General features: G+C 43.1%; 1 protein-coding gene and 1 pseudogene across 5 annotated transcripts in view; one reads left to right on the plus strand and one right to left on the minus strand.

Annotated features, from left to right (window-relative positions):
* The window catches only part of LOC139364368 (uncharacterized), a 62289-nt gene that overhangs the window by 17597 nt on the left and 18707 nt on the right, over positions 1-25985 (minus strand). The window contains exon 1 of one of the 5 annotated variants that reach the window (XR_011626098.1): positions 353-1238. The exons of 2 other annotated variants lie outside the window; for them this stretch is intronic. The gene's annotated coding sequence lies outside the window, so the exon portion shown is untranslated. Of the gene's footprint in view, positions 1-352; positions 1239-12051; positions 12928-25985 lie in introns of those variants that run through there. 2 more of the 5 variants (XM_071100601.1, XM_071100600.1) reach the window with 2 other exon arrangements.
* Positions 2064-2912, plus strand: LOC112426258 (tubulin alpha-1C chain-like; annotated as a pseudogene).

Below are 25985 nucleotides of genomic sequence, written 5' to 3' on the forward strand. Positions count from 1 at the left end.
CCAGGCACAGTGGCTCATACCTGTAATCCCAGCACTTGGGGAGGCTGAGAAGAACAGACCACTTGAGTCCAGGACTTTGAGACCAGACTGAACAACATGGCAAAACTCTGCCTCTACTAAAAGTATAAAAAATCCCTGGGCACGGTGGCACATGCCTGTAGTCCCAGCTACTTGGGAAACTGAGGTAGGAGGAGCAATGGAAGTCGAAATTGCAGTGAGCCATGATCGCGCCATTGCACTCCAACCTGGGTGACAGAAGTGAGATCCTGTCTCACAAACAACAACAACAACAACAAAAAGCACGGTCTGTTGGGTTTGTATGAATTTAGCTGGTTTGTAGGGAGTATTTTACTTGTGACAGTTGAAAATCTGTTCCACCTAAGCCAAATATGGTCAAGAGATGATAGTGATGGACTTTGCCCACACAGATTAATGGATGTGATTTGAGGGAGGAAGTGGCTGTCCCATAACCATACACTCCAGGCTTGAGGAGACAGTAATTGCCACCTGTAGAAAAATAGGACAGAAAGACAAGGTTCCCATTGTAAACATAGTTGTGCTTGGAATCAACACTGCAGATTAAGCAAAGGTGAATCACAGGGATTTCCCGGGAGTTAAAAAATAATCTTATCTAAAGAACAGACCAGCATCTTTACATTCATATATTAGTAAATATACAATGATTATCTATTTGGAGAATACTGATCACTTACAAGGTTTAAAAATTTTGTTTTATAGCCTACATAACTTCTCTCCACCAATATATTTTTCTGTAAAAAATGCAAAAGCAAAAGATGTTGTCTAATCCTACTACATGTGCAAAGCTCTGGGGAAATGTAGTGTTAAAGAGAAGGTAACTTGAAAACGTTTAATCTATCAGATTTTTCCACCTGTCCTTAGCATCATAACCCTCTTTGCTTTCAGTTAAGCAAAGTCAGGTCACCCTTGACTATAATAATTTATGTTGGCCGGGCGCGGTGGCTCAAGCCTGTAATCCCAGCACTTTGGGAGGCCGAGACGGGCGGATCACGAGGTCAGGAGATCGAGAGACGATCCTGGCTAACACGGTGAAACCCCGTCTCTACTAAAAAATACAAAAAACTAGCCGGGCGAGGTGGCGGGCGCCTGTAGTCCCAGCTACTCGGGAGGCTGAGGCAGGAGAATGGCGTAAACCCGGGAGGCGGAGCTTGCAGTGAGCTGAGATCCGGCCACTGCACTCCAGCCTGGGTGACAGAGCAAGACTCCGTCTCAAAAAAAAAAAAATAAATAAATAAAAAATAAATAAATAAATAAATAAATAATTTATGTTCCCTCTTGCATTTGTTGAGTACTAAAGCATGTAGCTGAGTACTAGAATAGGTATGTGTAATTTTTCTCTGTCCAGTTCTTTGATTTTTCCTTTAGGATACCATTCCCTTTCTCCTTTTTTGGTCCTTAAGGTTTAAGTGGTGCTAACTCCACTCATTGTTTCCAGCAGTTGGCAGGTGACCTAAGCCCAGCCAATCAGAATGATGGTGATTTTTTTTCAAGGCTGGATATGTTACCCAATCAAGACCTATGGATATCAACTCTGAAATGTTTAATGCAACTATTGAGAAAGAGGCTAAACTAGTAAGATATAACTTTTGAAATGCTAGTAGCCATCTGTGCTGACATTTGAAGAGAATCTACTGGAGAATGAAGCCAACACAAAGAAAAGCAGAGCCAAGAGATAAAAAATAGTGTCCTATTGTATTTACATACTTAGCTCTTCTCTGATCTTTTCTATTATATAAGCTAATACATTCTTTATTAAATTAGGCCAGTCTCTGGTTAGGTTCTATTACTTGCAACTGAAGGCAATCTCACTAATCTAAAATAATTTATCAGTTGTGCAAAATTTACAGTTGTTACATTTATAGTCTGTCAGCACTCGGATAGTTTCTAAGGACTGGGGAGTAGAAATATAAAGAAAATATGTAGATCTGGATTCACTCCTTTTGTTTCACTACCTTCTCTGTTCCTGATCATCTCATTATGTTGAGTATTTTATACACAGAGCACATGCAATATAACAACTTCTTTCCATTGATTATGGCAAGAAATCCAAGCTGGAGCTCTCCATTTACCCAACCCCACCGCACCCCAGGTTTCCACAGCTGTAGCTGAGCCCTACAACTTCATCCTCACCACTCACACCACCCTAGAGCACTCTGATTGTGCTTCATGGCAGACAATGAGGCCATCTATGACATCTACCGTAGAAATCTCAATATTGAGCACCCAACCTACGTTAACCTTAACTGCTTTATTAGCCAGATTGTGCCTTCCATCACTGCTTCCTTCAGATTTGATGGAGCCCTGAATATTGATCTGACGGAACCTCAGACCAACCTGGTACCCTATCCCCACATTCACTTCCCTCTACTCACATAGGCCCCTAATGTCTCTACTGAGAAAACCTACCATGAACAGCTTACTACAGCAAAGATCACCAGTGCTTGCTTTGAGCCAGTCAATCTGATGGTAAAATGTGAGTCTTGCCATGGTAAATACATGGCTTGCTGCCTGTTGTACCATGATGACATGGTTCCCAAATATGTCAATACTGGCATTGTCACCATCAAGACCAACCACAGCATTCACTTTGTGGATTGGTGTCCCACTGGCTTCAAGGTTGGCATCAATTATCAGCCTCCCACTGTGGTACCCGGTGAAGACCTGGCCAAGGTACAGAGAGCTGTGTGTGTAAGTTGAGCAACACCATTGCCGTTGCTGAGGAATGGGCTCACCTGGACCACAAGTTTGACCTCACATATGCCAAGTATGCATTTTTTCACTGGTACATGAGTGAGGGGATGGATGAAAGAGTATCTCAAAGTAAAGGCTTTAAGATTTTTAAAAAGGAGAAGAATCTAGAAAAAGCATTCTAGATTAAGAGCCAAATTGTTCTTGTTACCCTGTTACTAAAGAGCTCTTGGTGCTTGGAAAACGTCATCCAACTATTTTCATTCACATCAAGAAGAAATCTACAATCCCAGGAAAAGGGAAGAAAATGACTGGCTTATGCTCTAGCATTGGTCTTGAAGATCAAAGTTCTGGATTTATTTTTTTCTAATATCAACTTATTTTAGACTCGGGGTACATGTGCAGGTCTGTTACATGGGTATATTGCATGATGCTGAGGTTTGGGGTATGATATGATCCCATTACCTAGATACTGAACATAGTACCCAACAGTTAGTTTTTCAACCCTTGTCCCCTTCTCTCTCCCCTCTTTATAGTAGTCCCCAGAGTCTAATGTTGCCATCTTTGTGTCCATGAGCACCCAATATTTAGCTCCCACTTATAAGTGAGAATATTCAGTGTTTGGTTTTCTGTTCTGGCATTAATTCACTTAGGATAATTGCCTCCAGCTGCATTCACGTTGCTGAAAAGGACATGATTTCATTGTTTTTCATGGCTTTGCAAAGTTTTGGATTCTAATCCTACTGTCACTATTGGCTGGTTTTGTGAGCTTGAGCACATTGTGTCCTTGCCCTGGGTATCTATAAAATTAAGTCAGTGACACCGAACCTGCTTATCTCAGATAAATTATGGGGCAGCAAGGAAGAAAATATATTTAAAAATGCTTTGAGAAGTTTAAGGTTCTGAGTACATGCACGATATTGTTACTAGTAGCAATAGTAGTAGTAAATGTCAATGTTTCACATTTGTCTGAATAAGAGAGAGAAAATTTCCCTCATCATGGCATTAGAGGATATGGCCTGGAAATCACAGTGAGGTCATTCTTCTTCTACTATTTTTTTTTGTTTGTTTTTGACAGGGTCTCTCTGTGTCACCCAGACGGGACACAATCACAGCTCACTGCAGCCTCAACCTCCGAGGCTCAAGTGATCCTCCCACCTCCTCCTCTAGTTCTTAAAAATGGAGAAAAACTAACCCTATTCATTTACTTAACAATGTTTTTTGATGCTGAGGACTTTCTGCTTTAATAAGGTATAATTTATATTTTTATATTTAATTTTTATTTTTTAAAACTGTATTTATGTTCTGCCTGAAAGAACTTTACCTACCCTATGTTCTTAAAGATATAGTCCCTTTTTTACTTCTAGAAATGTACAATTTTTGCTTTTATTTTAGATCTGCAGTCATTTGAAATTATTGTTTCTTCATGTGAAATATAGACGCCACAGTTTTTACTTGGATAGCCAATTGCTCCAGACCATATATGGCACACACACACAAAATTCACTGAATCACCTTGTGTGGTTGTTGAAAATTAACTGACCAGGCTGGGCTCGGTGGCTCATGCCTCTAATCCCAGCACTTTGGGAGGCCAAGGTGGGTGGATCACGAGGTCAGGAGATTGAAACCATCCTGGTCAACATGGTGAAACCCCATCTCTGCTAAAAATACAATAATTACCTGGGCTTGGTGGTGCGTGCTTGTAGTCCCAGCTACTCTGGAGGAGGAGGCAAGAGAATTGCTTGAACCTGAGAGGCGGAAGTTGCAGTTAGCCAAGATGGCACCACTGCACTCCAGCCTGGGCGACACAGGGAGACTCCATCCCAAAAAAAAAAAAAAGGAAAAGAAAATTAACTGACCATGTATGTATGGATCTATTTCAGAACTCTATTTGTTGCATTAGTCTACTTGTCTAACCTTGCATCATGCAACACTGCTTAATTATTGCATTGTATTGTATTGTATTGTATTGTATTGTATTGTATTGTATTGTATTGTATCGTATCGTATCGTATCGTATCGTATTGTATTGTATTGTATTGTATTTTGAGACAGGGTCTCACTCTGTCACTCAGGCTGGAGTGCAGTGGCATAATCACTCAGGCTCAGGCTCACTGCAGCCTCAAACTCCTGGGCTTGAGTGATCCTCCTGCCTCAGTTTCCTGAGTAGCTGGGATTAGAGGCATGCACTACTGTGCCTGGCTAATATTTTTTATTTTTTGTGGAGATGGGGTCTCACTATGTTGCCCAGGCTGGTCTCCAACTCCTGGATTCAAGTGATCCTCCCACTTCAGCCTCCCAAAGTGCTGGGATTACAGGTATGAGCCACTGCACCTAGCCAAGGTCATCTTTTCTATTCATGTTTAAGGATTTATCTATAGCTCTGCAACATGTCTGTGCCATCAGTTCCTACACAGAAAAGAGCAACTACTATACAACAACAAAAAACCTTACCTATTACCAAAAGAACTGGGTTCTAGTGCTACCTCTGCCACTAGCTTCCTTTGTGACCTAGTGTACCAGCTTTCTCTAGCCCTCAGTTTCCTTTATCTACATAATAAAAAGATTAAATTATGTAATGTGGTGGCCATCAAGAATGCTCACCGATGTCTGGCTCTCCTCTTCCTTTCAGGCACACAGAAAACTATATTTTTCATACCCCATTCTAGTTATGCCTAGCCAGGTGATTAGTTCTGGCCAATAGGATATAAGTAGAAGAGACATGTGTTATTTCTGGGTATTTCATTGCCCATAAGAACTATTCCAGTGCTCTCTTCCCCTGCGATTTGATTTGGTCCAGTTATTGATAGCATTGTCTCTATCATCTTGGGCCCTTTAGTGGGTATGTGAAATAGAATCACCATGTCAACATGAAATTGATATGTAGTGTGACTGAGAAATGAGCCTGAGAAATTGTTTTGTTAAACTATAAATATTTTAGTGCTAAGTTGTTACAGCAGCATAATCTGGCTTATCCTAACTAATACAGGTAATTTCTGTATTTTCTCTCAATTTTCATATACTGCAATGTTATGCATATTTTTTCTATACTTAATGAATTTAAAGCAAAAAGAAGCTGCAAACCTCATGGATCTGCTAGGATATTTTTTTAATAAGTGATGTGAGAGACGAGAGTAAGGAGAGGCACCATGGAGTTTGTCTACCGCTGTGAGAGGAGGAGGACATTCTACAAGATCTTGTTAAATATGTCTTCTAATTCTTCCCATCAGGACTTTAAACAATAAATTAAAAGATGTACTCTATATTACTAAGTATTGGAAAATAGATGTCAAACATGAAAGATACATGTGCTAATACAAAAATGTGCAGAATGTAAATGTAGGCTTAATATAGACATTGTATTTAATGCATTAGTCATATTTATTTGCAGATGTCATCCAAAGGACTTAAATCATAAGCACACTTTAATAAATCTAGCAAATAACATCATACTCCTAACTGTGCTCATTATATCTTTACCCTCCTACCAAGGAGTATGTTGAAACTGACTGATGTAAAATAAATTTCATGTATTCATGCTTTTTGAGGTATTTCGTTTGTTTGTTTGTTTGTTTGTTGTTTGTCTGTTTTTGCCAAAAGATGAGAAGACCGATTCAAGGAAATGCCAAATAGATGAGAATAAGAATAATAGTGTGTTTGTAGCCAAATAGCAAGCCAAACAAAAAGGATGTTTTGTTCAATTTATCCAAAGACTTACTTTATTTTTTTGAGCCCAAATAAGCCCTAGACCTCTACTCAAATATAAACGGATTCATCTGAAACAAGCTCATTCGCTTGGCAATTTCCAAAGTGCCTCTGCTATGGAAGTATGTGACATGAGTAAGAAAAAAGAAGAAAAGAAAGGAACTAAAATGGTTACAGTCCCTCTTGTTTTCTTAGCTCCTACCTCACCATGAGTGAGAGATGGACAGAGTAGAAAGGAAGGGGAAAAAATGAACAAAACTGGCTAAGAAGGCAGGAGGATTGCTGGACCCCAGGAGCTCAAGACCAGCTTGGGCAGCCCAGGATGACCTCATCTCTACAAATAATTTTTTACGAATTAGTTGGGTTTTGTGGCACATGCCTGTGGCTCCAGCTACTCAGGAAGTTTAGGGAGGAGGATTGCTTAAGCCTAGGAGGTCGAGGCTATAATGAGCCATAGTTGCACCACTGTACTCAGGCCTGGATGATAGAGTGAAACAGAAAGAAAGAAAGAAAGAAAGAAAGAAAGAAAGAAAGAAAGAAAGAAAGAAAGAAAGAAAGAAAGAAAGAAAGAAAGAAAGAAAGAAAGAAAGAAAGAAAGAAAGAAAGAAAGAAAGAAAGAAAGAAAGAAAGAAAGAGAAAGAAAGAAAGAAAGAGTAAGGAAGGAAGGAAGGAAGGAAGGAAGGAAGGGAGGAAGGAAGGGAGAGAAAGACAGAAAGAGAAAGAGAGAGAGAAAAGGAAGGAAAGAGAAAAAAGAAAAGAAAAGAAGAAAGAAAGAAAAGAAAGAAAGAAAAAGAAAGGAAGGAAGGAGGGAAGAAAGAAGGAAGGAAGGAAGGGAGGGAGGGAGGGAGGGAGGGAGGGAAGGAGGGAGGAGAGAGATTGAGGTGGGTGAAAGTAGAGGAAGATATTGGCAAAGCGAGAAGGGTTAGTAAGATTAACAGAAAGAAGGAAAATGCGGAGAGGCTCACAGTTTGAACCATGGTCAAGTTAAGGTAAAGCAGCCAACTAATGAACAAGAAAATATTTCTTGACTCTTTTACTAAATGGCCCTGAAATGTTTTAATTGAGCTATTTCTGCAATGGCCCATATACCTCACCTCTCAGAAGTGTAGGTTAGAAACATGCAGGAACCACCATTAAGGTCACTTTGGTACAAGAGGAGCCTCCAAATGGTCTCTTAAGAGAGACCAACCAACGGGCGGAAACACCGTGGGATGGAAGGCCATGTGGAGTGTGAGGACGCAGCATAGAGACTGCCCTTGTGTCCATGTTGCCTTTATCCCATCACATCAAGCTCCTCCTAGAGCAGCTGAGAAGGCCAACAATACTCCAATCATTCCTCCTGACTCTAGATTTTCAGACAATTCTGCCATACTGATGTTTAGCTAAAAGGAGGGAGGTGCACATAAGCAGGAAAGTGTTCTAACAATGTAGGAGACTTGAAAACCTCCAAACCCAGCCCGGCCAACATGGTGAAACCCTGACTCTACCAAAAATACAAAATTAGCTGGGTGTGGTGGCGCATGCCTATAATCCCAGCTACTTGGGAGGCTGAGGCAGAATTACTTGCACCTGGGAGGGAGAGGTTGCAGTGAGCTGAGATCACACCATTGCACTCCAGCCTGCGTGACAGAGTGAGACTCCATCTCAAAAAAAAAAAAAAGTAGCTAAATTTTTTTTTTTTTTTTTACAAGATAGGGTCTCACTCTGTTACCCAGACTGGAGTGCAGTGGCAGGATCACAGCTCACTGCAGTCTTGACCTTCCAGGCTCAAGTAATTCTCCCACCCCAGCCCCTGAGTAGCTGGGACTACAGGAATGTGCAACCATGCCTGGCTAGTTTTTTGTGTTTTTTGTAGAGACAGGATTTTGACATGTGTCTCAGGCTGCTCTCAAAGTCCTGAACTCAAGCAATGCTCCCACCTCGGCCTCCCAAAGTGCTGAGATTAGAGTCGTGAGCCACCGCGCCCAGACTTTTTTTCTTTTTTTTTGAGCTAACAATTTTTCAAGTACCTACTATATGCCAGGCAACAAGCTAAATCTTTTGCATGCTTTGTGTAATTTAAAATCTCTACAACTAGTCAGTCATGGTGGGTGTGCCTCTAGTCCTACTTACTCAGGAGACTGAGGCAGGGGGGATCACTTGAGCCCAGGAAGTCTCAAGGCTGCAGTGAGTCGTGATCGCACCACTGCACTCCAGCCTGGGTGGGACGGAAAAAGACCGTGTCTCAAAAAAACCCAAAAAACTCTAAATCATAGTGTTTACCTGATCAATTTATAGATGAAGAAAATAAGGTCAAAAGGATTCAATGAGTTCTACAAATTCTCATAGTTTGTAATGGCAGCGGTAGAATGCTAACCCAGATCTGACCCCCAAACTAACTTTGGCCACACTTCACACTGCAGAGACTATGAGTGAGCTACATTTTCCCCAAATTGTTCCAAGTAACTGTTGAATGCCTTGCATTATTTACACCCATCCTTATTATTCCTTATTAGTTCAGTGATGGATCTCATTCTCACCCATGATTACTTTAAGTATGTCAGTATTAAAATAACTTCTCTCCTTTCACTAACCCTTCACCTCTCTTGGTCATCTGTGTCTAACTCACCTGACAACTGGGTTTTAACCTCTATAGCAGAGAGTCTTTCAGGGAGAGATTCAATAAATGTATTTTTATGAAAGCTTGGCAGATACTTAACTGGGCTCACAAGTATTTCATAGTTGAAGAAAGTGGTTCATTGACAAATAATAGCAGTAATAAATATTTGTTGAATGATTGAATGTTTAATAATTAAAGAGATCCTCTCTCAGAAACACTCTTCTGTTAAGCTACTTTCAAAGAGGCTATACAAATGAGAAAGGTGTAGAAGGACATAAATTAAACTTTTTATTTATTCATTTTAATTCATGCCTTCCACAAATATTTATTAAGTGCCTTTTCTAGTCAATACCAGACACTGTACTAATTTCACTCATAGGGGTGTACTAGTTGTCTATTGCTATGTAAAAAATTAACCACAAGTTTGGCAAGTTAAAACAACAAACATTTATTTTCTCCCAGGTTCTGAGGGTCAGAAATCTGAGAATCTCGTAGCTGGGTGGTTTCAGTTCAGGGTCTCTCTGGAAGTTGCAGTCAAGCTGCCAGGTGAAGCTGAGGTCATCTCAAGAGTTGACTGTGGTAGAAGGACCTGGTTCCAAGCTCACTCTCACAGTTGGCAGGCCTCTGTTCCTTGTGGTGATTGGCAGAGACTTCAGTTTCTCACCATGTGGGCCTTTCTGTAAGGCTTCCCAGAGCCAAGGATCCAAGAGAGGAAGAAAGAGAAAGAGCATGCACCCACACCAGAGCCAGAATGGATGTTTTATTACCCAGCCTTTTATTACTCAGCCTCCAAAGTTGTACAATGTCACTTCTGGGACTCAGACCTCACCTCTTGAAGTCGGGAGAATCAGGGAATTACTGGATACAATTTTAAAACTGCCAAGAGGAAGCCTGGTCCAGTGACTCATGCCTATAATCCCAGTACTTTGGGAGGCCTAGGCAGGAGGATTGCTTGATGCTAACTGTTTGAGACCAATTTGGGCAACGTAGTAAGACCTCATCTCTTAAAAATTTAAAAATGGCTGGGCGCAGTGGCTCACGACTGTAATCCAGCACCTGGGGAGGCTTAGGTGGGTGGATCACCTGAGGCCAGGAGTTCAAGAACAGCTTGACCAACATGGAGAAACACCATCTCTATTAAAAATACAAAATTAGCTGGGCATGGTGCAGCATGCCTGTAATTGCAGCTACTCAGGAGGCTGAGACAGGAGAATTGCTTGAACCCAAGAGGCAGAGGTTGCAGTGAGCTGAGATTGCACCATTACACTGCATCATGGGCAACAAGAGCGAAACTCCATCTCAGAAAAAAAAAAAAACAGTAAAAATTAGTTGGGCACACTGCATTGCCAAGACACTCCTAAGCCAAAAGAACAAAGCTGGAGGCATCACACTACCTGACTTCAAACTATACTGCAAGGCTACAGTAACCAAAACAGCATGGTACTGGTACCAAAACAGAGATACAGACCATTGGAACAGAACAGAGCCCTCAGAAATAATACCACACATCTACAACCATCTGATCTTTGACAAACCTGAGAGAAACAAGAAATGGGGAAAGGATTCCCTATTTAATAAATGGTGCTGGAAAAACTGGCTAGCCATATGTAGAAAACTGAAACTGGATCCCTTCCTTACACCTTATACAAAAATTAATTCAAGATGGATTAAAGACTTAAATGTTAGACCTAAAACCATAAAAACCCTAGAAGAAAACCTAGGCAATACCATTCAGGACATAGGCATGGGCAAGGACTTTATGACTAAAACACCAAAGCAATAGCAACAAAAGCCAAAACTGACACATGGGAGCTAATTAAACTAAAGAGCTTCTGCACAGCAAAAGAAACTACCATCAGAGTGAACAGGCAACCTCCGAATGGGAGAAAATGTTTACAACCTACCCATCTGACAAAGGGCTAATATCCAGAATCTACGAAGAACTTAAACAAATTTACAAGAAAAAAATCAAACAATCCCATTAAAAAGTGGGCAAAGGATATGAACAGACATTTCTCAAAAGAAGACATTTATGCAGCCAACAGACACATGAAAAAATGCTCATCATCACTGACCATCAGAGAAATGCAAATCAAAACCACAATGAGATACCATCTCACACCAGTTAGAATGGCAATCATTAAAAAGTCATGAAATAGCAGGTACTGGAGAGGATATGGAGAAATAGGAACACTTTTACACTCTTGGTGGGACTGTAAGCTAGTTCGACCATTGTGGAAGACAGTGTGGCAATTCCTCAAGGATCTGGAACTAGAAAAACCATTTGACCCAGCCATCCCATTACTGAGTATATGCCCAAAGGATTATAAATCATGCTGCTATAAAGACACATGCACACATATGTTTATTGCAGCACTATTCACAATAGCAAAGACTTGGAACCAACCCAAATGGCCATCAATGATAGACTGGATTAAGAAAATGTGGCACATACACACCATGGATACTATGCAGCCATAAAAAAGGATGAGTTCATGTCCTTTGTAGGGACATGGATGAAGCTGGAAACCATCATTCTGAGCAAACTATTGCAAGGACAGAAAACCAAACACTGCATGTTCTCACTCATAAGTGAGAATTGAACAATGAGAACACTTGGACACAGGATGGGGAACATTACACACTGGGGCCTGTCATGGGGTGGGGGAAGTGGGGATGGACAGCATTAGGAGATATACCTAATGTAAATGATGAGTTAATGGATGCAGCACACCAACATGGCACATGTATACATATGTAACAAACTTGCACATTGTGCACATGTGCCCTAGAACTTAAAGTATAATAAAAAAATAAACAAAAAAAAAATTAGTCAGGCACAGTGGCATATGCCTGTAGTCCTAGCTACTTGGGAGGATCTCTTGAGCCCAGGACTTCCAGGTTGAAGTGAGCTATGATTGCACCACTGCACTCCAACCTGGGTGACACAGTGAGACTCTGTTTCCAAAAATTAATTATAAAAAAAAAAAAAAACTATGGAGGGGAGGTTGATTAGAAGGGGAAACTGTTGAATTTTATTCATATACTTTTAATATCTTAACCAATTATAATTGTAACCTAATTTTCCATTAATAGACAATATATAGCTGTATACTTAGGATGAGAAAGGAGATAATTAGACATGGATCAGGGGTGGGGTTGATCTTCCTCTACTTTCTCACACTCTCCACAGAAGACCAAGAAAGCTTCCATCTCTCATAGAGATCTTTGTTATCTTTTGATAAAGGATGTTATTTTCCATTCCTATGTCAAGGTATTGCGTAGACACAAAATTCCAGCAAAGTTGCATATCTTAGTAGTGCAGAGAGAGAGGAGGAAACTTAAGATGATACAGAAAAGGCCATCAAAATGATTATCAGGGAACCTAGAAACTGCCATATAAATGTATTTCCCAATGAATTTTAACATCCAAATTCATTTAACTTTTAGTGGTCTGACTATATTTTGACCTGCTGAACTGTTTCGCAGATTCAAATTTTCATCATTGTCCTTCACATCAAATAATGAATTCGGAAGCAGAATTTCCATCTGTCAGTTTAGAGAATGCAGCATCTCATCTCTGTATTGAAATCAAGTCCCTCTCACCTTTCAACAGCCAAAGAACCACTTCATCGTCAGCAATGTGGAAAGCCACAAATCAATTAAACTTACCTCGCGTTTATGAGTACCCATGATTTGCACTTACAATGGTTGTACAAAAGGGTATGGTAGTGCCGGGTTCTCAACAACGGCTCCCAAGTCAGGTAACAGCACATCTGGGGTCAGTGATACTTTCCCTATTTGTCCTGTCTGTGACTCAAGCAGAGTTCTTCAGTTTTTTTCTTGGGCTCACCGCCACATCAACATTGCAGTGTTCCTTGTCGCCGTATTTAAATCTAAGAAGAAAACCGCATGCAGGTTTTTGAAGAGCCACATGTGGCTAAGAAAGCCTCAGGTTGGAATGCGGCCCTGTAATCCTCTCACAGGGGTGGAGAGGAAACAGCTCCAGAGAGGGTTCCAAATGCACACCAATGCCCCTTCGAGCTACATTTTGCATTTCGTTTTCTGCTTTAAAATCTCTATTGGCTTCACATCTGAGAAGGCTTAAGAACATAATTTATTCCATATAAGGTTCCCAGTAATTTATGCTCAGTAAATTGGCAACATAGGAAGAATTTTTTCATTGACTACCATGGAAGATTATTAAAGGCCATCTTGTGCAAGTAGACAGTTCAAGCAGCCATACGTCATACAAAAGGAAATTTCCTAGCATCCTGTGTTTTAAATGAAAATAATTTATATCTTTTGAATTTATAAATGTGTAATTTTAGTTTTTACACAATTGCCCATTCACACAAAATTCTTCTCTAGACAGTCCAACTCCAGGATACACTTCACCTTTTATAGTCCCTCTCCCTCAAAACCAGGTAAATCCAAGAAAACCGCAGGTCTATAATTCACTCTACTTCTGTAATTTTTTTTTTGCAGTTTTAGATTTATGTCAAGATAATAGCTCACTGTCCTAAAATGCTGGTTTTCTGGACAGGTAAATATTAACTCTTTGTTCTCAGCTTTGTCTTTCTCAGCAAATGATAGAATAGTACCAGCTCTTCCATTGTTTTGTTCCTTGATGAAAAATGGATTGAATTTGTGTGCACAAGGCCAGGTTCTATGGTTGTAAAGTAGGAACTGTGTTCCATTATTCAGGCACAAACTCGCAAACATTTAGATATTTATAGTTTTTATTCCAATGGTTAATGAATGTTTCATTTTCCTCTCTTTTTGCTTTTGTATCCAATAAATACGGCTATGGGTTGAAGGATGTTATTTGTAACTATTCCATAATGAAGTAATAGAACTTCTGTCCTTATTATTTCTTAGGAATGTTTGCATTGAGAGTATTAAATTGATGTGTTTGTTGTAATAATTATTTAGATTCCTAGATATAGGCATCTGTGCATGAACATAATTCTCCAAAGTGGCAAAGGGTACTATATTGGTTTCATATTAGAATCATGAAAGTGAAGTTGTCAGCCAGGCACAGTGGCTTATGCCTGTAATCCCAACATTTTGGGAGGCCAAGGCAGGAGGACTGAGCATGAAGTTTGAGACCAAACTGGACAACATAGTGAGACCCCATCTCAACAAAAAATAAAAAATTAACTGGGTCTGGTGACAAGTACCTATAGTTACAGCTACTCGAGAGGCTAAGCTGGGGGGATCACTTGGTCCCAGGAGGTCAAGGGTGCAGTGAGCTATAATTATGCCACTGCATTCCAGTCTGGGCAATGGAGCAAGACCCTGTGTTAAAAAAAAAAAAAAGAAAAAAACGAAAAGAAAAAAAGAGGAGGGAAAGAAGGAAGGAAGGAAGGAAGGAAGGAAGGAAAGAAAGAAAGAAAGAAAGAAAGAAAGAAAGAAAGAAAGAAAGAAAGAAAGAAAGAAAGAAAGAAGAGAAGAGAGAGAGAAAGAAAAGTTAGTCATTTTTTTAAAGAAATTTTAGACATGGGGTCTCACTATGTTGCCCAGGCTGGACTTGAACTAATGAGTTCAAATGATCCTCCCACCTCAGCCTCCTGAGTAACTGGGACTACAGGAGAATGCCATGGTACCCAGGTAATCTATTTTTCATAGACTTGCAACTTAGTGCAGGAGGATTGCCAATTGACTGAAAGCTAGATTTCTCATATTTGGCATTTTTGTCATTCAATCTCATCTGAATTTCTTACAACAGGCTTTCAGGAGTCATATTTTAGTATTGATAATAAGAGAGTTTGATTCTGTCCTTGTCACTGGAGTCCCATAACCCTCAAAATTTGGCCTGTCTTTGAGTCATCTGTTGGTAACTGGATGATATTTGTACAGTACCTCAGCTGTCTGGATACAAAGACACAAGCCAGTATCTCTGAAATGATTAGCAAGGCTAACATGGTCTTTTCAACTCAAAGCAAACAAAAGTTATAAATTTCTTTACTGAAAATGTTTACTGCTCCCTAGAGCTATGAACAGCAGTAAACATAATGCTCAAAAATGTATTCTATTTCACTTGTGAAGTCCTCCGCAATTTGAATTTTTAAAAGAGAAATCACAAGAGAGACAAAGTGGTGAGGAGAATTTTTTTTTTAATGAAGAATATATTTAGAAAAGAAGAATGAGAAGATGTCTTGCCACTGAGCCAGTGGGAATTTGAAATTACTCCAAGCCAGGGAGCCAATAGAGTGTCTAAAACATAAGGTAGAATTCAGAGGGAGCTGATCGTGTTTTGATCTCATGTAATGCTTTTCTTCACACTTGTTTCCAAGATCCAATTGGTGGCTACCTTGGAAAATGTTAACTAAGGCAGAGCCATGGTGAAAAGAAGAGAATCAGAACTTCTTGGGTGAATTCCTCTACCTACGTAGATCTTGACCTTTCCCTGGGACGGTAACCATAAGATCCTAACTATTAAGAACCCAGGTTGGCAGGGCACACTGGCTCACGCCTATAATCCCAGCACTTTGGGAGGCTGAGGAAGGAGGATCACAAGGTCAAGAGATAAAACCATCCTGGCCAACATGGTGAAACCCCGTCTGTACTAAAAATACAAAAATTAGCTGGGCATGGTGATGCGTGCCTGTAGTCCCAGCTACTCCAGAGGCTGAGGCAAGAGAATCACTGGAACCCGGGAGGCAGAGGTTGCAGTGAGCTGAGATCACACCACTGCACTACAGCCTGGTGACTCCATCTCAAAAAAAAAAGGAGAACCCAAGTCATTGCCATTCCCTAAGTTTTCTAAACTTTATATGGAAGCCATGGGGCAAAGAAAGAGTGCAGTGGTGAAATCATATGTCACTGCAGCCTGCAACTCCCCACAACTCCCCAGGCTCAGGTGATTCTCTCACCTCAGCCACCCGAGTATCTGGGACTACACATGTATGCCACCATGCTAATTTTTGTATTTTTTGTAGAGGTGGCATTTCATCATGTTGCCCAGGCTGATCTTCAACTCCCGGGCTCAAGCAATCCTCCCACCTTGGCCTCCCAAAGTGTTGGGATTACAGGCATGAGCCACCTTGCCCAGCCAGATATTGTCTTCTTAACCCACTCTTTAGTCCAATTAAGAAAACATCTTGACTAATGCTCAGACTATACATAAAATGACAAATAACAACTACGAGAAAACATACACATACAGATTATGTTGCGGCCGGGCGCGGTGGCTCAAGCCTGTAATCCCAGCACTTTGGGAGGCCGAGGCGGGCGGATCACAAGGTCAGGAGATCGAGACCACAGTGAAACCCCGTCTCTACTAAAAATACAAAAAATTAGCCGGGCGCGGTGGCGGGCGCCTGTAGTCCCAGCTACTCAGGAGGCTGAGGCAGGAGAATGGCGGGAACCCGGGAGGCGGAGCTTGCAGTGAGCCGAGATCGCGCCACTGCACTCCAGCCTGGGCAACAGCGTGAGACTCCGTCTCAAAAAAAAAAAAAAAAAAAAAAAAAAAAAGATTATGTTGCGTTTCAGTCCTGTAAGATTCTATCATGCCTCTGAATGGTAGAACAACCAATATAAAGAGCATGATTGAGACTTTACTATCCCTCTGAGAAGTGACTAAAGCAACAAATGTGATGATATTGATTTAAAGCCTCTTGGCCAGTGATTTTCACATTGGGTGCTCTTGAGTTTCTTGGAGGTGACTGTCCAAGGTCAATGGAGAGTACACAGTTTAACATCTGCATTCAGGCCCTTCAGTTCTGCCAACCTGGTCCCGCCATAAATAATAGCCAGTTGGACAATGGCTACTTTATGCAATCCCAACTGCAAAACCCCAAATGCAAACATAAAAAGATATTCAGATGCTCCAGCTATCATTAACACAAATTAAAAAACAATATTCTTAAACTTGCATCATGAATTCATTCACAATGTACGGAGCTCTTATGTGACTAGCCCTATTCCAGGGGCTGGGAACATGAGTGAATCAGCCATACACCCAGCCTCCAAGGAGCTTCCAGCCCGGAGGGACAGAGAGACACATAGGGAACTAACCAAAACAGCATGTTTCATCTGTTCTGATAGGCACAAGCACTGAGGAGGAAGCCAAAGGTACCAATACTTCTGGCATTTGTGCAAAGTTAGGAATACATTCTGGCAGGAATTTTTTTTTTTTTTTTTTTTTTTTTTTTTTTTTTTTTTTTTGGCCGTAGTTCTCCATGTACTAATCTCCTCTGATATTTTCACAACCTCGTCTACTTTTGTGTGTCCTTCTCTCTGCCTTAAGCCTTCAGGTAAATGTCCAGGACACAAAGAGCTGAATTTACTCACTCTAAATGGAAATCTAAAATTTGACAAAAAGAAACTCTATCTTCTTGGAAACCATTTCAAATCTACTCCTGTCTTTATTCCCCATAAAATTTGACAGAGATAAGACACACCCTAATGAAGAACTATGTGACAGAACTGACAGGATGGCTCTCACGCCTGTAATCCCAACACTTTGGGAGGCCTAGGTGGGAGGATCACTTGAGGCCAGGAGTTCAAGACCAGTCTGGGCGACATAGTAAGACCTGGTCTCTAACAACAACAACAACAAAATTAAATTAGCCAGGCATGATGGTGCGTGCCTGTAGTCCCATCTACTGGGGAAGCTAAGGCAGTCCAGGGATCTCTTGAGCCCAGGGGTTTCAGACTACAGTGAGCTATGATCATGCCACTGCACTCCATCCTGAGCAACAGAATGAGAAACTGTGGTGGTGGCGGGGGTGGGAGGGAACCTATAAAGAACAATGTGAGAAACCTATAGCTTATTTGCACAAATGCCAACATCTTTTATTGTCCCCCCCAAGAGAAATAAGAACATGGTCTGGGCTGGGCATGGTGGCTCACTCCTGTTATCCCAGTACTTTGGGAGACCGAGGCTGGTGGATCACCTGAGGTCAGGAGTCAAGACCAGGCTGGCCAACATGGTGAAATCCCGTCTCTACGAAAAATACAAAAATTAGCTGGGCGTGGTGGCAGGCGCCTATAATTCCAGCTACATAGGAGGCTGAAACAGGAGAATTGCTTGAACCCAGGAGGCGGAGGTTGCAGTGAGCCAAGATCGCGCCACTGCACTCCAGCCTGGGCAACAAAGAGTGAAACTCCATCTCAAAACAAAAAACAAAAAACAAAAAACAAAACAAAACAAAACAAAAAAGAACGTGGTCTGATATCCTCCACCTTTGCTTTGTGCTTCCCTCCAGTGGGATTGCCATCTGTCTCTTATCTCATCCTTGCTCTGCTCCTACTTCACCCATCTTCTGAGATCCAAGTCAAAATCATCTGCACTGTGAAGTCTTTCCTAGGCAGTTATTCATGGCAGGACAGACCACTCTTTCAAACTTCCAAAGCTCTTTGTACTAATTACCAGGGTGTATTATATTAAATCATATCAGCTTTCTTGCCTCTCCCTCACTGATCTAAAAACTCCTGGAGGCCAGGGACTGTGACTTATCAATCTTTGTATCCACAAGTGCCTGGTACCATGCTGGCCACATCTTGCCTGCTTAATAAGTGGAGGTTAAATAAATGCACAAATGAGAAAGTTTCCATTTGTGTAGAAGAATTATTGTTTTTCACCCACTCGATTCCTGCATTCTCCATGCTGTACGTTCGGACTCATGGCTCCACCCACATTTCCATCTCCTCCAAATTTCCCATGACCCACTTCCCAAACCAGGAAGGTCTAAATCTGGAATAGGCCTGGGGCATAACCAGGTAGACACAGCTGATCTTGTCTTTGAATATTCCCCTAGGACAGGCTGACCATCTCCAGATGGTCACACACTTAAATGGCCAGATGAGTAACACACACTTGAATGGCTTATTTTTACAAGCTGAAGATTTGAATGCTGTCTCTCACTCTGTTGCTTTGAGTCAACAAAATAATAATTAACTAGGTACAATGATTTCTGCTTCACTGTGGCCTCAGGAATATTAGATGCTTAGCCTCATGGAGAGCTAACTTTTGTTTGCATCCAGCCACCAAATTTGAATCTGAGTCACCAGTTTACTTTGTTTGGAATTTTCCCTTCAGTTTCGCTGAACGTATACTTTCAGGTGGCTTCCAGTACTCTACTGACCAAAACAAAGAAAGTTGGGGTTTTCTCAACTTTGTGAACCAAGCTTCAAAATTCTGGTTTGCATCAATAGGCTCTGTTAGAACCAGCCTGAGCCAGCTACCAAGGGAACAAGGCGTTGACTCCTTAGCATCCTGGCATCTATGTAGGTCCCAGTCATCAAGGATCCTCTCCCAGCAAGGCCGGTATGAGCAGTAGCATACCTGTGAGGAGCAGGCAAAAATCCTTCTCACAGAGGAGAAAAAGACCCCAAACAGGCAGCAAAACAGGTAATAATTCAGGCAGCCTTCTGAACATTTGTGAAAACCTATGCATGTGGCATTACACCTGAGACAGAAAAGGCATTTGAATATTTTAAAGCAGTGAAAATTTTGAAGACAAAGTTATGGAATGAAGAGTTGAGGCAATTTGGGGTGGGAGAGGGAATACAACTATCTTCACATTCCTTGCCTTTCGATCCACCTAATCCCCACCAAAAGAACGTAATTTTGAAATAAATGTCTTTGCATATAGCTTTCCCATGGACTTGATTGAAATGTAAAACTTTGTGATATGGATTTTTTTTTTTTTTGAGACAGAGACTCTGTCACCCAGGTTGAAGTGCAGTGTCATGATGTCAGCTCACTGCCTCCTAGGTTCAACCGATTCTCATGCCTCAGCCTCCAGAATAGCTGTGACTACAGATGCACGCCACTACACTTGACTAATTTTTGTATTTTTAATAGATATGGGGTTTTGTCATCTTTGCCAGGCTGGTCTCGAACTCCTGACTTCAGGTGTTCTACCCGGCTCAGCCTCTGAAAGTGCTGAGATTACAAGTGTGAGCCACTGTGCCTGGCCTGTGATATGGATTTTATGAGCAGAAACTCTGTGGTCAGACGGTTTTGATTCAAACCTTGTCTCTGCCACTGACTAGCTGTGTATGACTGTGGGCATGTGAGTTTTCTGTGCTTCAGTGTCCACATCCGTAAGATGGGGATAATACAACTAGCTGTGTCATAAGTAGTTGCTAGAATTAAACTATATGACAAATAAATGAAGTAGGAGCCTGCCTGGATCACACAGCTGAAAGGTTCTTCAGATAAGAGATAATACTTGATGCTATAGGTTTTAATATGAGAAGTGATAGGATACAGATATAATTGGCCTGATATGGCTCACTTGTTTCCAGTTGCTTTTCCTGGCTCTACATGGCTAATATCAGAATAGCCATGGGCTTTGTTTGTTATTTGAATGAATATATATATATATACACACACACATACACACACACACACACCCCCTAAGACACACCCTATTTATACACACTTGTAGGGTATTTTAATATATGTGTGTGTGTGTGTGTGTGTAATATATAGATAATATAGAGTTCAGTCTGGGACCAGAGCTGGCAGGAGCCAGAAGGCCTAGCCCTGTTTCATCCAGACTTGGCCTGTTCCTAGCTGGCTGGGCTTGGTCAGGGCTCTTAACCTCACTGAGCCTCAGCTACCCCAGCAGCAAAAAGTTGACTATAGAAGTGTTGTGAGGCTATAAAAGAGATAAAGCAAGTAAGTGCCTTAACATTTTACACAGTTGCAGGGTATTTTATATATGTGTGTGTGTGTATGCGCGTGTGTGTGGTGGCTTAGCATTTTACACACTTGTATGGTATCATATGTGTGTGTGTATATAAGATAGATAGATAGATAGATAGATAGATAGATAGATAGATAGATAGATAGATAGACAGACAGACAGACAGCTGATAGGATATTCTCTTAAATTCACTAAACATGAACCTTCTTAGCATAAGAAACCACCCACATAAGAAAGGTGAAAAAGGCAAAACTAAAAAAGACAAAATTTTAGGGTGAACACTATCCATACCAATTTTGTAGGATAATTAGTGGTTTTCTGTCCTTGCTACTACACAAATCTGTTGTTACCCAAAAGGCTTAATCTGCTTTCCTGGCTGAAAAAAAAAAAAAAAAGTTTAAAAGTCTTTAATTCCTCATAAATCTGCAAAAACAGCATGAAAGTAGATTAAAAGAAAAAGTAGAAAGATGCCTTCTTTGCCATTTGTCCCTCCATTAGCACCTGCAGACAGGTAGTTATAAATGGACAGCACTGTGCCCCACCCTGAGAACATTCCTTGGGTCTCTTAAGGAAAATGGGATGTCTTAAGACAAGGAAAATTCTCCTGTGTGTGTTTCCATCAGTGTCTCTCCCCATCATAAAAGGGGGCATGTTGGAGTGTTTGAAATGTGCTTGTTTCCATGGGGCAGATTGCACCGTTAGCCATTCACCAACCTGTCTTCATCTCCCAGGAATAATATGTTGCCCTGTATTATAGGTGCTTTCCTTTATTTTTCTCTCTCCCCCTCTTCCAAATGCAAGTGGTCTTTTAATGGGGTTTCACAAAGGGATAATTTAATGGGGACATACTTGTTTAAGGGGTACAAAGCACAGCAAGTACCCCCTCGTTCATCTCTAAGATGCAAAAAGGTCACACTGACTCAGTACCCTGGAAGCAGCAGGTTGTGCCATGGATGGGGATCACTTGCCCTCCTTCCTCCTACCTCTCAGAGCAGTCAAGGAACTGGAGACTGCTAGGAAGCCTCAGTCCGGCTCCCTGCAGGCTGGGACAGCTCTCCTGGGATGAGCTCTGCTCTGCCTAGGAGAGAATCTGCATTTAGCCATCCAAATGATCTGATTTGTCTCCTGAGTCCTGTCTGGGACCACAGCTGGTGGCCAGAAGGGCCAGCCCTGTTCCATCCAGGCCTGGCCTATTCCTAGCTGCCTAGGCTTGGTTGGACAGGGCTCTTAAATTCACTAAGCCTCAGTTTCCCCAGTAGCAAAAAGTTGACTATAGGAGTATTTCTGTCTTGTCAGTGTTGTGAGGCTTGTCGGTGTTGTGAGGCTGTAAAAGAGATAAGGCAGGTAAGTGGCTTAGCTTTGAGCAGGGATCCTGACTTATGTCAGTTCTCCTTCTTTCTATTATTCTTCCTATCTTTTCCAAAAGAACTTTTGTAGCTGTTAACAATCGACTTTGTTGGCAAACATTAGGACTAGGCAAAATTTGCTCCAGAGGAAAGTCTAGAGATAGGAAGGTCAAAACTGGAAGGGCAAGGATTCTGTCAGGACCGGGGGAGTGGAAATGGGCAGCCAGGATAGATGGAGCGGTGCAGTGAGGTGGGAGCCGGAGCGGCTGGGCTTCCAGGTGATGAGGTTCCAGGTGAAGGGGTTCTCAGGTCAGCCAGACCACCACAGCCTTGCTATTGACCCAATGCGAGCTTGAAGCTTGGTCCTTGAGTCCTTAACACACTAGGAAGCATTTTCTCCCTCTGGTGCCTGCTAGTGCTGGCCACATTTCAAAGAGGCAGCTGCCAGCCTGCCTCACCTCTCAGACATCAACGTGCAAATTGAAGACTCTGGGGCTCCCTACAGAGAAAACCGAGTCCAGATCATTTGGGTAGGACCTGCTTTTTCCCTGCCCACAGGTGAGCCTTAAAGCAATCTACCTCCAACACGGCCTCAAGGCCTCCCCATCAAGCCAGAGCTTTGCTTTCCTGAATTCTTGCAGTTATTACCGCCCTCTCCAACTCCACCTCCAACCTGTTCCACTCCGCAGGAAGCCATGGATGGACCAGACAGCAGGGAATCCTCCCACACCCCATCTTCCGGCACACAGGAAAGGAACAGAGCTTTGTTTTGCAGAAAAGTGGATGTAGGTGTAGGTGTCTGGGAGTGGGTGCTGGGGTTGCTGCATGCCCTCCAGCTCTCAGGACCCAAGAGCAATGCTTCAGTTGCCGGATGCCTCCAAGAGCCATGGGCTTTTTGGGTGCAAAAACAACCTTATGTCTAGCAAACCCTATAGGAAGCTGAACAATCCCCTAGGAAAAGGGATCAACTGGTGTCATATTGGAGTGTGATGGATGCCAACCCCTCCCCAACCATCTTCCACCCATCTTCCCGGCACCGTCGCCCCGGCGCCCCGGGGCACACACACCCTATAGGTGAATCCCAAAAGACCGTTATAAGGGCCAGGCCCCACGCTGTTTCCTCTTCTCCAGGACTGTTTGCTCCTTCTCCCCACGTCCTGTCCTTGGATTGCAATCTCAACTCCCCTGGACAGTACTTTTGGGTTTTTGTTTGTTTGTTTTGTTTTGTTTTGTTTTTTTGAGACGGAGTCTCGCTCTGTCGCCCAGGCTGGAGTGCAGTGGCGCGATCTCGGCTCACTGCAAGCTCCGCCTCCCGGGTTCACGCCATTCTTCTGCCTCAGCCTCCCGAGTAGCTGGGACTACAGGCGCCCGCCACCATGCCCGGCTAATTTTTTGTATTTTTAGTAGAGACGGGGTTTCACCGTGTTAGCCAGGCTGGTCTCGATCTCCTGACCTCGTGATCCGCCCGCCTCGGCCTCCCAAAGTGCTGGGATTACAGGAGTGAGCCACCGCGCCCGGCCTGGACAGTACTTTTGAGACACACTTATTTCTACCACGAACCTTGCGAGTCGCTGGGGGTCCAGCGTAGTCGTGGAAGTCTCTGCCTTCTCCACCAGACCTGCGTGGGCAAGACTGAGCATCCCCAAGTCCATGGAGTACCCTCTGGGTCCCGTGCGCTCTTCTCAGCGGCACTCTGGACACCCTCCCAGCACTGGTGAGGTGCATTCTAACCTCTAATTATTTTATTTCCTTTGTAGATTAGTTTTGTTGTTGGTGGTAATGGGTTTTGTTTGTTTTTGAGACGGAGTTTCACTCTTGTCACCCAGACTGGAGTGCAATGTCGCGTTCCCGGCTCACTGCAACCTCCGTCTCTCGGGTTCAAGCGATTCTCCTGCCTCAGCCTCCCGAATAGCTGGGATTACAGGCGCCCACCACACGCCTGGCTTGTTTTTGTTTTTGTTTTTAGTAGAGATGAAGTTTCACCATGTTGGCCAGGCTGGTCTCGAACTCCAGACCTCAGGTGATGCGCCCACCTCGGCCTCCCAAAGTGCTGGGATTACAGGGGTGAGCCGCCGCGCCCGGCCTCCTTTGCAGCCTTTTTAAGCTGGACTTCGGGACCCGATTCAGGACGGCGGGGTGGGAAGACCGTCTTCCCTCTGCCACCCAGCCACTTCTTTCACCCTGTTGTGCCCCTGGAGACCGCATCCAAGGTGGTGCTGAAATTCAGAAGCCCGTGACTGCCCTGGGGAGCGTCAGAGTCTACGGTTTGCTCTCTGTGCCTGTGGAGCTCTGTGGAGCCGAGAAGGGCCTACTAGGGGCGAGAAGTAGCAGAGAAAAGGATTGGGCCCTCTTGTCCAAAGGAGAACGCTGCTGAGGGATAGAGGAGAGGAGACAACGGGTGGGAGAGGTGAACAAAGGTTTGGCAGGCCAAGAAAAGCGGCCGGAGGCTGTGTCTGAAAAACCGAGGTGGCGGATCCTGCAGCTCCCAAGTTCTTCCCCGACTCACAGAGTGGGAAACCGGCGCTGAGGAGATGGATTCCAGCGGGACTGGGCACCTGGGGCAGGGCGGGGAGCACAGGACTGAGCGTCACACTCAGCAAGGAGCCGCAACCTCGGGCTCCTAGCTCCAGGCCAGGAAGCTTTCCTAGTTCCTTAATGCGAGTATGTTGCCGGAGAGATCCTGCCAAGGCTGGGCAAAGGGGGTGGCAAAGGTGGCGCTGTCCAACCATCCCCGCGGCGGGCAGCTTCCCAGCGTTCAAATCAACGGAGAGAGGGAGGGCAGAGCCCTTGGTCGCGCGCAGTTTACTCCCGACCACGTATTGATTTTCTATGTCTCTGCAATTTCCGGTCCTACCCCATTCCTTATTCAGGTTCAGCTTCGGGTTCTGGCCCTCTAAGGGACCCCAGTACTCCTAGGCAAGCCTAGGGACACCGAATGCCCGGAACGAATTCGCCTGAAACCAGGCTCCTCGAGCCCCACCCGACGACCCACCGAGCCCTGTGTCCCCATCCCCGTGGGGCAGCTCTATCTAGCAGGCGCAACTGCTGGCCGCGCACGCAACTTTTTTTTTTGAAACGCATTGCTGTCCCTTTGCAAGGTGTTATAACAGCAATTCAATTACAGTAAATGGCGCGCATCGTCCTCGCAGCTGGAAAGTCGGTAACTAACTGTGACCGAGCAGTGTAAAAGACTCCGGCTAGACAAACGTTACTTTTATTTCCCCCCTTCCTTCTGAATTTTCTCCCTTCTGTCTTCGCTCCGTATTAATTGTGGCTCTACCACAGGTTAATTAACTCCAAAGAGCTTAGTCTATCTGGACAGAACACACTGGGAAATTGGCAAGAGATCCTAAAAAAAATGGAACGTGGCGTCAAAAAGATTGCCCAAAGTTCCTCGCGTTCCCTTCCGTGGCTAAAGTCCTTGCCTTCAAGGAACACAGCTTCAGTCCTCTGTGGCAAAGACTCCTGGGGGTGTGGTCATTCAGGCTTAGATCTGGGCTTAGATCATGAAGCCTCCTATGGGGAGATGGTGCACACTAAATCCCACTTGGCATGGTCTGCAGGCATCCAAGAAGAGTTCAAGTCTGCTCCTGATGTGTTTCCACTTCTAGTTCATTGACGATAACTCGCCACTTGTGTTATAGCACGTGCATTTCATGCTAAACTTTAAATAGCATTCCATGAAATTAATATCAACCAAAGGGGAAAAAAAGCAAGATGGGGATTGGGGAGGTGGCGGCTGGCTTTCCAGAGTGGCGGTAAATCGTGACTGTACTCCATATGTTAAAATCCGGAGGGAGGGCTGGAGGAAGGGGAGAATCCCTCACCAGTCAGCCTCCGCAATCATTTAAATAAAGGTAAAATTAACATTCGCTCTTTTGAAGTTGGAGTGAAGATGGCTTAGAGGATTTTATTTAGTGGGTGTCATATCAAAACGAGAAG

The sequence above is a fragment of the Macaca nemestrina genome, chromosome 7 (genome assembly GCF_043159975.1).
Source record: "Macaca nemestrina isolate mMacNem1 chromosome 7, mMacNem.hap1, whole genome shotgun sequence".
Classification (NCBI taxonomy): Eukaryota; Metazoa; Chordata; class Mammalia; order Primates; family Cercopithecidae; genus Macaca; species Macaca nemestrina.